At 44.9% G+C, this 15,613-nt stretch overlaps 2 pseudogenes; one reads left to right on the forward strand and one right to left on the reverse strand.

Annotated features, from left to right (window-relative positions):
- Positions 1-2,948: 2,948 nt before the first annotated feature.
- LOC140508094 (BOLA class I histocompatibility antigen, alpha chain BL3-6-like) lies at positions 2,949-7,275 on the reverse strand (annotated as a pseudogene).
- A 6,389-nt stretch (positions 7,276-13,664) lies between these two features.
- LOC140508107 (protein MEMO1-like) lies at positions 13,665-14,399 on the forward strand (annotated as a pseudogene).
- The last annotated feature ends 1,214 nt before the right edge of the window (positions 14,400-15,613 follow it).

The raw sequence follows: 15,613 nt of genomic DNA on the forward strand, positions 1-15,613 counted from the left end.
TGTATTAAAATGCATGAATGGGAGAATGGGAACTGATATTGTGTTCTGAAGGTTTGAAAGCCAGATGTTTCTATTTGATCCTGGAGGTGATAGGAAGACCCTGGAATTTATGGAGTAGAGGAAGAGCATGCTCAAACTGGGCTTAAGAGACAACTGTGGGAAAGACGAACCAGAGTGAGGAGAGACTTGTGGTAGCTGACCAACCACAGACTAATGGAATCTCCCAGGAGAGTGACATGGTCCAAAGTTTCAGAGGAGAGAAAGGCTGAATGTGTGAGAGATTTTACAAAGGCAAAATCAGCAGACCTTGGGAATAGAATGGATATGGGAGGTGAGAAAGAGGAAGAAGTCCAACCTTGATATCTAGGTTTGGAGTCAGAGGACCGAGAATGGCAGTGCCTTGGACAGGGAGGTGTGGAAGGGGTTGGTGTTTGGGGATGAAGCTAATGAACTCAGTTTTGGACATACAGAGTTTAAGGTGTCCTCAGGCCATCTGTTTCTAACTGTTCCACAGGCAATTAGAGATGAGAGATTGTAGGTCAGGAGACAGTTTAGGGCTGGATAAACAGATTAGAGAATCATCAACACAGAAATGAGAATTGAATCCATGGAAGCTGATGAGATCACCAAGTGAAATAATATAGAGGGAGAAGAGAAGAAGGACCAGCATAGACCCCTGGAGGAAACCCACAGTTAGCAGGCCTGACCTAGATGAAAATCTGGCAAAGGAGACTGAAAAAGAACCGTCAGACAGGTGGGAGGAGAAATGAGGGTAAGTGACAGTGTCAAAGGCTGTGAAGTCAAGAAGGATGAAGACTGCGAAAAAACCATTAGATATGGCAATTGAGAGATGGCTAGTAGCTTTTTAAAATTAGATTTTTATTTCAGTTCTAAATTCTCCCTCTCTCCCTCTTTCCCTCTCTCCCTCTCCCTCTCTCCCCCTCTCCCCCTCTCCCTCTCCCTCTCCCTCTCCCTTCTCTCCCTCTCCCTCTCCTCTCTCTCTCTCTCTCTCTCTCTCTCTCTCTCTCTCTCTCTCTCTCTCTCTCTCTCTCTCTCTCCCACCTTCTCTCCTCCCCTCCCCTATTCACTAAGCAAAACAAAATCCATTATAAATGCCTATAATTATGGGAAACACATTTCTTCATTAACGAAGTCCAAAAAAGTAATAAAAACAAAAAAACTACAAAAAATATGTTTCAGTCTCCTCTCTGAGTTCACTCGTTTTCTCTCTGGAGGTGGGCAGCATGTTTCCTCATGAGTCCCTTGGAATTGTGGTTGCCCATTGTGTTGATCAGTTACTAAGTCCTTTAAAATCAGCTAGCTTTACAATATTGTTATTCTATAAATTATTCTGCCGGTTCTGCTCATTTCATGCAACATCACTTCATACAATTCTTTTCAGGCTTTTCTGAAACCATTCCCTTAATCCTTTCTTTCAGACGAGAATATCCCAATGCTTTCATCTACCATCATTTGTTCGGTCATTCTCCAATTGATAGGCATGTCCTCAGTTTCTAATACTTTGCCACCATAAAAAGAGCTGCTATCAATATTTTTGTACGCCTGTGTCCTATTCCCTCTTTCTTTGATCTTTTTGGGGCATAGTAAGTATTGTACTTACAAGTAGGAATACCTCTGGATCAAAGAATGTGTACAGTTTAATAGCTTTGGTGGTCTACTTTCAATATGCTTTCCAGAATGGCTGGACCAGCTCAGAGTTCCACCATACTGCAATAGTGTGCCTATCTTCCCAAATCCCCTCCAGCATTTGTCATTTTCCTTTGCTGTCACCTTTGCCATGCTAACAGGCATGGGAGGGGGACATGGCAGAGTTGTTTCCATTTGCATTTTCCTAATTACTGCTGATTTGGAGAATCTTATTTCATATGGCTATTGATAGAGCTTTGATTTCTTCCTCTTAATATTGTCTATTCTTATCCTTTAACTATTTACCAATTGAGGAATTTCTTCTACTCTTGTGAATTTGACTCAGTTCCCTATATACGTTAGAAAAGAGACCTTTAGCAGAAAAACATGCTGCAAAGATTTTTTGCCCATAGTTTTCTGCTTGCCTTCTAACTTTAGCTGCATTTATTTTGTTTGTGAAAATACTTTAATTTTACATATTCAGAATTATCCATTTTACCTCCTGTGAACTGTTCTCTATCTCCTGTTTGGTCATAAGCTCTTCCCCCATCCATATATCTGATAGATAATTTCTTCTATGCTCCAGTTGTTTGTGTATGATGCCACTCTTTATGTCTAAATTATGTACCTGTTTTGAGCTGATTCTGGTATATGGCATGAGATGCTGATCTGTGACTAGCTTTTTCCAGACTACTTTCAAATTTGCCCAAAAGGTTTTGTCAAATAGGTCTTCAATGTCTGGGATCTTCTCAAACAATTAATTACTATGCTCATTTATTTCCATGTCTGGTACACCTGCTCTCTGCCACTGATCAAACTTGCCCTTTCTTACCCAATATCAGTTTCTTTTGACAATTACAGTTTTGTCATATATTTCAAGATCTCACATGGCTTGGTCTCTTTACTTCTCTCTTTTTTAAATCTATTCCCTTTATATTCTTTTTTGGGTAAGAAACCAATGTTTATTTTCCATCAGCATTTTTTCCAACATTGTTAGAGCATCTGGGTCCTCAGTAGCCGTCTGAGCACTCCAGTCTTCAGGAGGGAACTGCTGAATGGGCACAGAAGAACCTGTACTCCCTCAGACCAATCAGCCACTTCAGGCTGAGCAGCAGTGAACTCTGGGGCAGCTGCAGTTCATTCACCCTGAAACTTCTCTTTTGTCATTGCCTTCTCAGCTGCAGCCTGCTCTTCCTTTTCGGTCTCCTCTGGATCCCTGTAGAAGTAAAGATCAGGCATAACCTCCCATGGGTGCCCACGGGAGATGGTACCACACACACATAGGATTTCAAGGGCCAGTATCCACCACATCAGACCAACTGAGTGAGCTCCCTTGTTATTACACAGAATGGCAATGCCCACATAGTTCAGTGGGGAGTCTGTCTTGCACAATGCAATGGCTGGGAGGGTAACATATGATGCTTCAGTCAGGCTGATGATCTGCCCGAGGCTCAGTGATTTCCAAGAGGTGGGGTCCTTGAAAGCTGTCTGGATCTGGTATGGGTGGGCAGCCTATGGGCTAGCGACACAGCAGCCTGTCTGGGCATGGCTCCAGGCCCAGGAGGAGTGTGCAGTTTGGGTTCTGTCTGAAGCCCTGGAACAAGTCGCAGTAGACCATGTCCACAAGTGCCCTGAGCAGTACAAATCAAAAACAAAATTCTGCCCCTCACCATGTACATACACTGGCTCCCCCAGGCTCCTTCCTCTCTGGGGCCCACCCCCATCTGCAGAAAAAAAGGATTCTCAGATGTCTCCAAACGTTCATTTCTTTTCCCCTTAACATGGCCAGAACATCTCCACATGGGCATCCTGCTCCCCACAATCCCCCACCCAAATGTGAAGCTGAGTTGAAATTTTGCAGAAAAGCTGAAGACTGCAGAGTAGTGATTCATCAGGCCATTCTGATAGTCAGACAGAGACCCCAGAGGTCAGGGCAGCATCACATGTGCAGGAGGGCTCATTCTCAAAGCCCTCTGGTCCTCACTGCTGGTTGTCTCCCTTCAGAGTAACATAGGCAGGAAGAAAGGTGGCGGTGGGGGCAGAGAGGGAGCCTTTGAGAACAGGTCTGAAGGTCCTGATGATACTGCCCTGGTCTTGGGCCAGTAGAGTCCAGGGATGATCCCAGGGGCCAGTGCTGAGGAGAGAGGCCAGGAGTCAACAGAACAACCCAGGGACTGCAGACTGGTTTTCTGTCTCAGGTCCATGCCAGGCAATTTTCTCAAACTGAAGAAGGAAAGACAGATTCAGGGGATCCTCCAAGTGCCCTCTGGCCTCCAGCCTCTCATCATTCTGAAGGGCCTGCCTTACCACCCAGCCAATTCTCAGACTAACCTCCCACAGACCCTCCTCCTCTTTGCTTGGCCCTCTTTACCTCCATCCATCCCTCCTTCCAGGCCCCCAGAGTCACACCTCTGTCTGTGAGAGAGACATCTGACCCCTGAGAATTGTCATTGCCTGGAGACAAAGGAGGGAAACAACCCAGTCAGGGACATGCATTTCAGTATCAGGGTATGGGAAGGGAAGGGGACACCAAGGGAAGGCTACTGGGATAAGCCTCTCATCTGTCTTCTCACTGCTCAGGTCCAAGAGACAGCATGGGCTGGCCCCTTATTTCTACCCTTCACTTACCTGCAGCTGAAACATAATCACCTCCTTTTCCACCTGAAAAAGGAAAACAAATTTCCAGAGAGGAATCGAGGAAAAGAGACCACACCAAGGTCTCAGAAGTTCAAAGATTTGTCTTCGAGACACAACAAATTACATTCCCTTCCCCCACTCCAGTCTAGTATTTAGATCCAAAGGGAAAAGAGAAAGGCCCACCAATAGACCCTTCACGCTCTCCAGGCCTGCATCCAGGGGTTCCCAGGGCTGGTCTACAGCCCCCAGCTGGGGAGACACCCAGGCCTTTGGGCAGAGATCTCTATGTCTGAAACAAATTCCCCACTCAGCCAGTCTGTTATACCCCTGCCAGATATCCTCCAGAGAAATGGTTTCCAGTTAAGGATTTGTTCATCTAGAGTCTTAGGGACCATCTGACAGTCTCAAATAACGAAGAGAGGACTTGAGGACAGAAAGACAAGCTGCTGGGTCAAAGGAAGCCCGGATCTCCATGATGCCTGCTCTCTAAGGCCCCCTCCCAGTCTTGCCTACCTGAATTCTTCTTTCTCCAGATCTCAACTCCAGCAATGACTGCAGTGAGGAGGAGGAGGCTAGCAGCAATGCCCCCCACTGTGAGTCAGGTGGGTGAGGATGGTGGCTCTGAAATGGAAAAGGGAATTGAGAGGCCCTGACCCCTGTTAGGCCTGAGTCACTAACCCCTCCCCCACCTCCCCCAGTAACTCCCCCTCCCTCTGATCCTGTGGGGGGTGGCCTTTTCTCAGCCCCTCCTCACTGTCCTTACCCTACTTCAGGTTGAGGGGCTCAGACAGCCCCTGGTGTTGAACTAGGCAGGTGTATTTGTCTTCCTGGCCCGAGGTCATCTGCACAGCTGCCCACTTCTGGAATGTTCCATCTCCTGCAGGCCTAGTCTCAATGAACTCTGTGTCCTGGGGGTGTTCCTCCCCATCCCTCAGCCAAGTCAAGGAGATCTCTTTAGGGTAAAAGTCCTGGGCCCGGCACCTCAGGGTCACTTCCCCATGTGGGGCAGTGTGGCGGGTCACACAGGCAGAGGGTGGGTCTGGAGACAAAGGTCAGAAGCAGGGAGTGCCACACATACTCGGGCCAGGCCCTACCTGTCCTCATCAGCGTCTCCTTTCCCATCTCCAGGTATTTCTTCAGCCACACCAGGCAAATCTCCTCCAGATAGGCTTTCCTTCTCTCTGACATGCACCTGCCGCCTCCCACACACGCTTGGTGTTCACAGCCTGGGGTACCAACGCTGTCCAGGTGTAGGTGTCCGTGTCCAGAGAGATGTAGTCGAGCCCGTCGTAGGCAATTGATAAAACCCGCGCTGGAAGGTGAGTTCGGGAGACACCTCGCAGCCAGACAAACCCTGGTAGGTGTGGATGCCTGCCCCGGCCGGAGCCCTGGGTCAGCACCGCTAAACTTTTGCTGATTCCGTGACCCGCTCCCCACCCGTGTCCTTCAGCCTTGGGAGCCCCTCCCCACCGTCGGCAATCCCAGGGGGAGCCGACCTGGCCTCCCTCCGCCCCTGCCCCTGCCCCGGGGCTCAGGGCACGCACCACTTTCACTCTGGTTAAAGTAGCCACGCAGGGTCTCCGTAAAAATGTGTGGACACCTCGTTGTGCCGCGTGTTCCTATCCCAGTAGTCTGGGTCTACATGGTCCATCTTGTCCAGCCACCGCGCCAGTGGCTCCACCCTCCGACTGGCGCTGTGGCTGTCGAAGCGGGCCAACTGCTGATAGTCCACGTAATCAATGGAGAAGAACCGCGGCTTGCCGAGCTCGGGCCCGGACACCGAGACCGAGAAAAACCTCAGGGAGTGAGAGCCTGAGATTTGGGGACGCGAGCCCGGAGTCAGGGCAGTGACCGCGTAGATCCTACCCCCACTGTCCCGCGTCTGCGGCCAAGCTCAGACCCTGTCCCGCCCGGAGAATGACCCTGGACTCCCAACACGCTGTCCCGAAATGTCTTCCCATCCTTGGTCCTCTGCCCCGGAGGCTAGTGCACCCAGCACAGTGACAGTAATTCTCGAAACTATCGCGCTTTGAAATCACCAATTACATTCACTGATAACCCCAGGCAGGTCCTAGTGCTCCTTCGCTAGTTGCTGGCTACGCATACGCCCTTCTCTGGTCTGGGTCCCGGATCTCTCACAATCCTCACCCTCCGGGCCCCATCTTGTGTCTTCACCAGTCCCCATGCTCATTCCCTCCATCACACCCCCACCCCCGAGATCCACTCCGAAACTCTTTAACAAAGCTGCTCCTGGTTCTCCTAGATGCCGGGGCTGGGGGCTCCTGGACAACTCTGTTCCTTCTTAACGCTCCCAGGACTGTCGCCCCCATTTTCCCTCCTGGCTCCTCTGCTTCAACGCCCCTCGTCCTCACACCCACCTACCAATTCACTCACCCTTCCCTAAACTAAGGAACCGACACCAAGACTTCCAACCCCTCCCTCCTTCCAAAGCCCTGCTAAGGGACAGTAGGCTACTGGTTCCCGAGTCACACGCACACAGCCTTAATCACGGCTTCTTCCTTTCAGAATCGCCCTGATTTCACCTGACATTAAGGACCTGGTTCCCTGAGCTGGGGTAGGAGGAGCTTTCTGTAGGAAACCCCATCCCACCCACATATCTGCTGTGTCCAGTCTCCGCGGCGCCGCTCAACACTATTCTCTACTTACCCGCCCAGGTCTCTGGCACGGTCAGGGTCCCCAACAACAGGAGAAAGCGCATATAAGGTCCCATGGTCCACAAGCACAGAAATACAAGATCATTGAAACCAGTTTATACTGGGTTTAGATAGGGTCGAATGAATCCCTCACTTCTGGTTGACTTCACAGAGTCTCTGCTAACCAATAGCAAGCGGAAACCAAAAAACGTCATTGGTCACTGTGCAGAATGAACACTCTCAGGTTAGGAGGCTAAAACTGAAACTGACGCAGAAGAAATCTCCAGCCTTACTGGACTTTCGCTCTTTATTATTCACAGAACAGCTTCAAACTCTCGGGAACCTGATTCTCCCTCCCTCCCATCATCACTGCAGGAGCGCACGGTTCTTGTGCTCCCGGCTGGAACCAGAGAAAAACAAGATCCCAGCCCTCAACCCTTCCCTGCTGGCCTTCCAATCTCCAGCCCTCCTCATTGTGACCCTTTCCTGTCTTAGAAGTTGGGAAGAAAATGTCCCTACTCCAAACTGAAGGAATCTGAGGACTAAAGTAATATGAAGGCTGATTTGTGGAGGGGTACGTTTCCACCTCCGCTTTAATGACATCCATCCCATCTGTGACTCAGACAAGTCTTTTTTTTTTTGTATTTAAAATTTTTTTTTAGAATTTATTTATTTTCAGTTTGCAACATTCTCTTCCAGAATTTTTTGAATTTCAAATTTTCTCCCCATTTCACCCTTGCCCCCCACCCCAGGACATCATGATTACCTTTTTCTCCAATCTGTCCTCCCTTCTATCACCCACCCCCTTATCTCCCTCCTTTCTATTTTTCTGTAGGGCAAGATAGATTTCTATATCCTGTTGCCTAAAAATCTTATTTCCTAGTTACATGTAAAGATATTTTTTAATATTCGTTTTTAAAGCTTTGAGTTCCACATTCTCTCCCTTCCCCTCTCCTCATCCACCTTCATTGAGAAGGCAAGCAATTTGATATAGATTATACATGTGTAATAACACAAAACACTTCCATTACAGTCATGTTGTGAAAAACTAACTATATTTTCCTCTGTTCGGTCTCAACCTCCATTTATTCTATTCTCTCCTTTTACCTGTCCCTCTACAAAAGTGTTTGCTTCCAATTACCCCTTCCCCCAATCACCTGTTCCTTCTATTATTCCCCCCTTTCTTATCCCATTCCCTCCTGAATGAATTGGTCTATCATAATGGAAAACCATTATTCTGGAGTCAAAGGAACTGGGATGCAAGGCTTGCTGGCCTAAGCCTGGAGCAGCTACAAGGAAGGCCAAAGCTGGCAGGAACTCAGGCAGGAAGAGGAGGAGAAAGAGAAAGAGCTCCCACAACAAGAAGAATAAATGAACTGGAAAAGCAATGGCAGCAAGCAAAAAAAGCTAGACCAGAGTTGGAAGTCACCTGAATAGTCACTTAAATTTAGTTCAATCTCATTCCCACCCCTGCCATAGTCTTTTAATGATTCTCTTCTTTTTGACCGAATTCTAGCTTTTTTTGATTTTCCATTATGATAGACCTCTTCTTTCAGTTCACATTTGTCTCGAGAATTTCTGATGTTTTTGCTCTTTTTGTCATTTTTTTTTTTGCTGTTTTTACGATAATTTTGTGGCATTGGATGGACTTTTCTTGTGACTTCTCATGGTATCAATTGCCTGGAATCCTCAATTATTAAGCTCCTTCAAACTGAGGAAGATTTCCAAAGAACTGAAAAGTTCTAAGTATTTTACCACCACCATAGCAAATAAGTAAAGGCAATGAAGAAAACAAAAGCCCCTGCCAGCTCACCCTCAGCCTGTTGTCCCCTCTTCGCAAAACCATTATGAGAATAGTCTCTGCACATCTTGAGGACAGATTCTATTAAAAACAGAGAAAGGATAAGACCTGCAAAATATCTCCAAAGCACAATCTTGGGTCAGGCAACTGTCTGAAAAGTAGAGCATGTGAGATCCTATGACATCTACTAGGAATAATTGTTTTAAAGCACTCGACTCAGTAGAACTAAATGTGCCCCTGAAGGCTTTCATCAAACAAATTACCTCCCACCACATGTTAGAAAGAGGGACAATTCTTTGATAGATACAATGGATACATTTTCCAGGAAGTGCAGAGCACTGCCATGAAATGAAATCAAAAATAGAAGCATATGTTCCCCTATAGTCACATGGAGTAGACATAAATGAGGTTTCAGACATCATTTATACCAATCATTCTATAGGGAAGACAATTGACTCTCAGTAATTAAGATCATGGTGTTGGGGATGGAAGCTCAATTCCATGTGGACAGTCTTGGGCGGGTAAAGGTGGGAACTTCTAAATCTTAGAGTTCTCATGAGGCACCCCATGAAACACCAGGGAATCGAGGAGTGAGACCGAGCTATCTCGTGTATTTCCGCCTCTTCTCCTGAGAAACGTGATGGGAGGAGCATCCCTGCCCTCGAGACTGTCCCGGATCTGGGCACACCTATTGTTATCTAACAGGCACGGTATTCAGGTGCAAACTACACGGCCGGAGAGCTTAATTAGGGTCAGGAAAGCCTGAAGGGCTCTTAGCTCGGAGGGGCCCTGACAGGACAGAAGGCTCCGTTTTTCCTCTCTTCGCTCTCCCCTCCCCCTCTCTCCCCACTTACACTTCTGCTTCTAATCTCTTACTATAAGATCTTTGCCTCCTTGGGAGATTTCTCTCTCCCTCCTAAGGAAGAGCTCCCCCTGCACATGTAACCAGGACCCTGAATAAAGCCTAACCCTTGTTCGACTCCGGAAAGTCTCTTCTCTCATACGTTTATCCAGTTTGGCCAACCGAAGACCTGGGACAGGTAAGGTAAGACTCGGGTAGCCCTCAGGCCTCTAGGCCTGGCATCATGGTAAATAACAATGCCAGGATCAGAACCCAGATCATTGAGTTTCCAATGTTATTTATGTTCCACTGCAATAATTTGCCAGGAGCATGGAGTACATTATGCCTTGAATCCAAACAAAAGAAGAATCCTCCCTGGATGGCAGGATTCTCCAATTCCTCCCATTTCCTCATGATATCAGATCATGATTGACACTACAGAGCCTCTGAAGGGAAATCTATGGCAATATCAAAGAGATTCCTCTAACCATCCACATAATGAAAAAGCAAAGTGGAGAAAGCCCCAATATTGCCATTATCTAGATGACATGGGCCTCAGTCTGTGCTATGTTCATTCAGGCTGTTTGTAAGTCTTTGGATAAGAACACCAAATGGACAATGAGTTGGATCCAGAATTGAACAGAAGAAGAGCAGACTTTCATTGGAGAGACTGTGTGGTGCTTTCAGTAGCTGCAAACTGCCCATATCATTAATGTCTGTTTCTACTGATGAAATGCATGCTTCTGAGTCATATAACACCACAATCTGGTGGGAGGGGAAAAAACAAAATTACAATTAAAGTAGCATTGAAAAAACAAGTATTTCCTTTTCTTTTCAGAGTTTAAAATTTATACTGATGTGAAGAGCATCACTAAACTTTTATAAAGAAAATTAGTTGAAACCTTTAAAAATGATAGCTCTCTTTTCACCTTAAAGCAAAATTAAACCTTTAAAACTGAAATTCATTAAAACTTAGTTGGTATAAAATGTCTTTAAGTAACAGGTGCTCAAAGTATTATAACAAACTAAATTCCTAGTTATTGTAAAATTCCTAAATATCACAAAGTGATTTAGTCAAAAGGTGTTGCAATGGAATCTCACATTGGTAACAGTAAGAGAATGATCACAGGAAAATACTACTGCTTTTAAAATCCTTTTAAATAATGGGAACTTACTAAGGTGAGTCATAAGTAGCTTACATAAATTTTCTAATTCTAGATAAAAACTAATATTAGATTTCCCAGTAAGATTACACAAAGAGCTCACATGTTTTACTGATCTCTTACTCTTGATCATAGAAATTTTCTATAGAAGAAGAAAAGCAGGGACATGTGACATACCAAATAGGACAGGATAAAACATCATTGACTTTGTTTGAATTCAGAGAAGAGTGAAATTCTCCAACCATGCAGTATCCGTTTCATAGCCAGAATCAGGAATAGGCAGGTGGGAAACATTCCTTTCTTAAAGAAACACAATGGGGAAACTAAGCCTGGAGAATTCTATCCTAAATTGAGGCCAGAATTGTCTCCTCAGTCTTTCCTTTCCAGATGCAAACTTCACCTGTTACCAGTACAGGATCACATTCCCTCTGAATAACGAGTAGCATATCTTTCCGATACTGATTTAATGCAGGCAATTGTACCCAAATTCAAACTCAAAAATGACAGTGTTCCAATTGTCCCAAAAATGTCCCAAATGCCTTTTACCTTAAACAACGAGTCTCATTAATCACAGTTTAGAGCCAGATACAGTTATTTTTATTCTCATGGAGTTGCAACAAGCAATAAATATTGAAGGGATTCCATTTAACATCTTTCCTTCTTGAATTTAAAACTTGTCCTGGTGTAAAAGCCAATTGTTAAAAATATTTTCTATTACCACTTTGGAGCAAGTCATATTCATTATTTAGGAACTACAGAATCCAAACAAGTTCTTTTCCTGGGACTGATGACCTTGCCCACATGGATGGTTTCCGGGGGCCTTGGCAATTTTACAAAATAAGGGGAATCAGTACAGACCACAGGGGAAGGGGGGACTGATGTTAGTGCCCCTGCCTGCCAACCCACAAATATACAGGAGGACTGTTCTGAGTGGGCAGAATCAATTCTGGATAAAGCTTTCACCCAATTCCATCCTTTCCATACACAGTGATCAATTAAAAATTTTAGGTTTCTGCATTAAAACAGTAACCCCAAATAACTTAGTTAACAGTCTTACAACCTTCGTAAATGATAGCCCAGCTGTTTTAGCTGTAACCTCTTTCAACAGGCAAAGGTGAAAGTACTTGATTTTCTAAATGGCAGCTATAAAACCTTTTAAGACAGGGTTTGCAAGGTTGATAAAGTAACATAACTGATTTTTACACAATTTTTCCAACTTCTTTTCGTTTCAACAAAATTCAGATTAAAAATTATTTTGTTTAATACCATTTCTGTCTCACAGTGGTCACTCAATTTTTACAATATAAGAGAAAATTACCACAATTGAGAAGCATAATCGTAACACAAACAGTACATTTTAGATGACATTTATTGCATTTCCAAACCATCACATATACACATTATTAGTGGAAGATTGGGCTTGGCAAATGTAGAGGCTGGTTTGCTTGTGATCTTGTACTGTCCTGGCACATCCCCTGTTCTCCCCACAGTTGCAGAGCCTGGTTGTGGGGGAGGTAGGGATTTGTGAAGGGGGAGAGAAAGCGGGACTAAGGACCAGGGAGTTCTGGGAGGTTGTGGAGTCCAACACCTGAATCAAATGTCCAGGGGCTATTGAGAAGGGGAATTTGATGGATAAGGGAGAGAGTCCTTGAGGAATCTATGAGCTTCCTGACTGGGGTTGCTCAGCTTCAGGGAACTTGGAGCAGAAGCTCTAGGCTCAGGTGGTATGGGAGCAAGGTCTGGGGGGTTTGAGAGGAGAGGTTCCTCTGCTTGCCTGGGGAGAGGGGGGCTTCAGGCTGGCCAGGGACCCAGGACTGTTGTCAGCGAGGCCCAATAGCTACTATGCCTCTCCTTCCTTCCTTTTGCCAGGTTGGGGAGGATAACTCAGATTCCTTACTATTTTTTAGCAGTCTTTTCCCTTGATCTGATCTGGGATGAAAGCAGCCCTAGCTCAGTGGTCAGAGTCAGAACTACAGCGTGAAGGATCTTTACTCAAGTAAACTTCACTCCTATGTCCACTCCTTAAAAACTTCTTTGAAAGAGAGGACTCTGAATGTGCCAGTCGAAGAGTGGGGGACTCTAGAAAAAGACCCAGTGGCACCTGGTCCCTTCTGCTGTACTGGAGACTTCCAAGCTCTGTCTCTGAGGTGTCTCTTTTTCAGATCTATGCATTTCCCCAATTTTCCTTAGTGCCAAATAGTATAATAAATTCTGACTTATCTTAAACATAAAGTTAGGAGTGACACATTTCAATTAAAATATCATTAAAATAAATTTAACTACCTTTTTGTTTTTCTCTTTTAGATGAGACATGAAATGATTAAATGCTAATCAGTGTCCTTCTCTGATATGAGAGATAAAGTGTACCAGATTTCTTTCTTGTCTTTCTCTTCATCTCCACAACCTGGCCAGTGTTAGAAAACAGAAGGAGAGGTGGCAAGTGCCACCTGAGGCCAGAGGGCAAGGGGGAGGGGGTGTACAGTGGTGCTGGGGTGCTAGGTGGTGGACCCTGCCCACGAGGAGGAGTAGTGGGGACTCCAGGGGCAGTGCCAGGGCTCTGCTGCCTCTGTGGGGCAGCCGCAGGCACAGTTCGAATGCATGATGATCTAGGACAGCGTGGCCATGGCCCCTCCTCTTCCTCCTCCTCCTAGGTCAGGCCGATCCCCTCCCTGCAGGTGCCTCCTCCTGGACTAGACCCCTGGTGCCTCATCCCCTCCCCAAGCCATTCCCGCAGCCCCTTCCACCCCCTCATTCATCCTCATGCACCATGGCTGGCACAGGTTCTATCCAAGATGTCCAACCGAGTAGTCTGCTGGGAAGCTGATCCACAGCCTCAGGTCCTCAACTGAATGCACAATTAGATGGTTGATTTTCACAAATACAGTCAACAAAAAGACCTACTAGCGTCATTATTGCCCACCATGCAGGGTATACTTACTATGGGTCTCATGCTGTTCATGCTTACAAACAAGTGGATCCATCTGTTACCAGGAGAATATTCATCCTGGGCCTTCCCATCAAGTGCCCCTATCTTGATGTGCACTTTCCAGTGTGGATATATATAGAACACCTTCATATTGATCAAAAGATTTATAGAGAACTGTGGAAGACAGGAATGTTTGAGCATGTCTCTGCAGACAGATTAAAATGAACACAGTATTGAAATGCATTTGCCTTATACTGCTAAAGCCATGGAAAGCCATAAGGATGAGTTTACCATTATTCCTGTATTGGTTGGAGCTCTGAGTGAGTCAAAAGAATAGGAATTTAGAAAACCCTTCAGTAAATATATAGGGGATTCTAGTAATCTCTTTGTGGTTTCTTCTGATTTCTGCCACTGGAGTCAAAGGTTCCATTACAGTTACTATGATGAATCCTAGGGGGAGATTTATAGATCCATTGATCATCTAGATAAAATAGGCATGAGTATTATAGAACAACTATACCCCATATCTTTTAGCCATTACTTGAAAAAATACTATAACACAATATGGGGAAGACATCACATTGGGGTGTTACTAAATGCTATCACAGAATTCCAGAAGAATGGAATGAATATGAGCTTTCCATTTTTGAATTATGCCCAGTTAAACCAGTGTAGCAACTGGCAAGACAGTTCAGTGAGTTATGCAGCTGGAGCATTTACACTCCACTGAAACTTTGAATACTCAAGGATACCACCTGCACATAATCATTCTCTAAATGGGGTCCCAGCCTCACCCTTACAAAGATACAGTTCCTGGTCTTTGGGGATACTGAAACCTCAAAATTAATAGAACTTTTTTCTCCTCTTTTTTAGTAGGTATAGTCCTTCCTTAATTTCAACTCATTATAAAATGCTTTATTGTTTAGGACAATGAAAGGAAGGAAGACTGGCATCAAAATATTTTGTGATTTAAAAGTGATGATAGATATAAAGTCATGGTGTCAGATGGTCCTTCAAATATAACCTGCAAAACATTTACTATATTAAAAATTCGTATTCTTTGCAGACCTGTGCACTCATATTCAGCTGTCAGAATAGTTTTGCAAATTATAAACAAACAAAAAAAGGTGGAAGCTTTTTAATAATGAAAACTGTATTTATAAATTGACTGTATTGGAATATAATAAATCTCCAGTAGAGTCCACTGCTACCCATGTTGCACAACAGATATCTTCCATTTTAGTTGCTAATAAAGGGCTACAGAACTCAAAAAAAAAAAAAAAAAACCAAGGTAGAGTGAGAGAGAGAATTTTACTAACAACTTTCCATAAATTTCCAAACCTTTTCTGCTTTCCTTAAACTTTCTACCCATACTGTTCTCTTTCCCACATGCTTATTCCTTCTGGTGGGCTTTGATTAAAGCTCCTTTAAAACTGTACATATCTTATTTCTTTCTATTTCTGACTGGACACTGCCTTTAGCAATCATATAAATTGAACAGTATAAGATTGTCTCTCTCTTTCTCTCTTCCATCTATCTACTCTCTGATGCTGCTATCAGAGAAAGGAGGAGAGGAGGAGAGACAGAGATAACCAAATTCCAAAGTCCAGCTGCAGCAGGCTGGCTGTATTAACACAGACACTCTCATTCACACAGATGAAGACAAAGAACATGTAGAGACTGAACATAGGCAATGAAAAGAAGAATCCAAAAACTCCGAGAGGATTGTCAGAAATTCTCTGCACAAATCAAACATTTTTTCTTGACTCTCCAGATCATAATGGAGGCCAGGTAACACATTCTTTACAGTCTGGGAGACCAAGTTTCCTAGGGGTGAATCTTGCAAGTGGAGGGGAGGGGGGTGAGTTTGTTGGCCTATCCTTTTCTCTGTAAGCCTTAGAGATAGGTACAGACGGGGAAGGGTACCAATACAGCCCCTGTAGC

Source organism: Notamacropus eugenii, chromosome 5, assembly GCF_028372415.1.
Source record: "Notamacropus eugenii isolate mMacEug1 chromosome 5, mMacEug1.pri_v2, whole genome shotgun sequence".
Taxonomy (NCBI): domain Eukaryota; kingdom Metazoa; phylum Chordata; class Mammalia; order Diprotodontia; family Macropodidae; genus Notamacropus; species Notamacropus eugenii.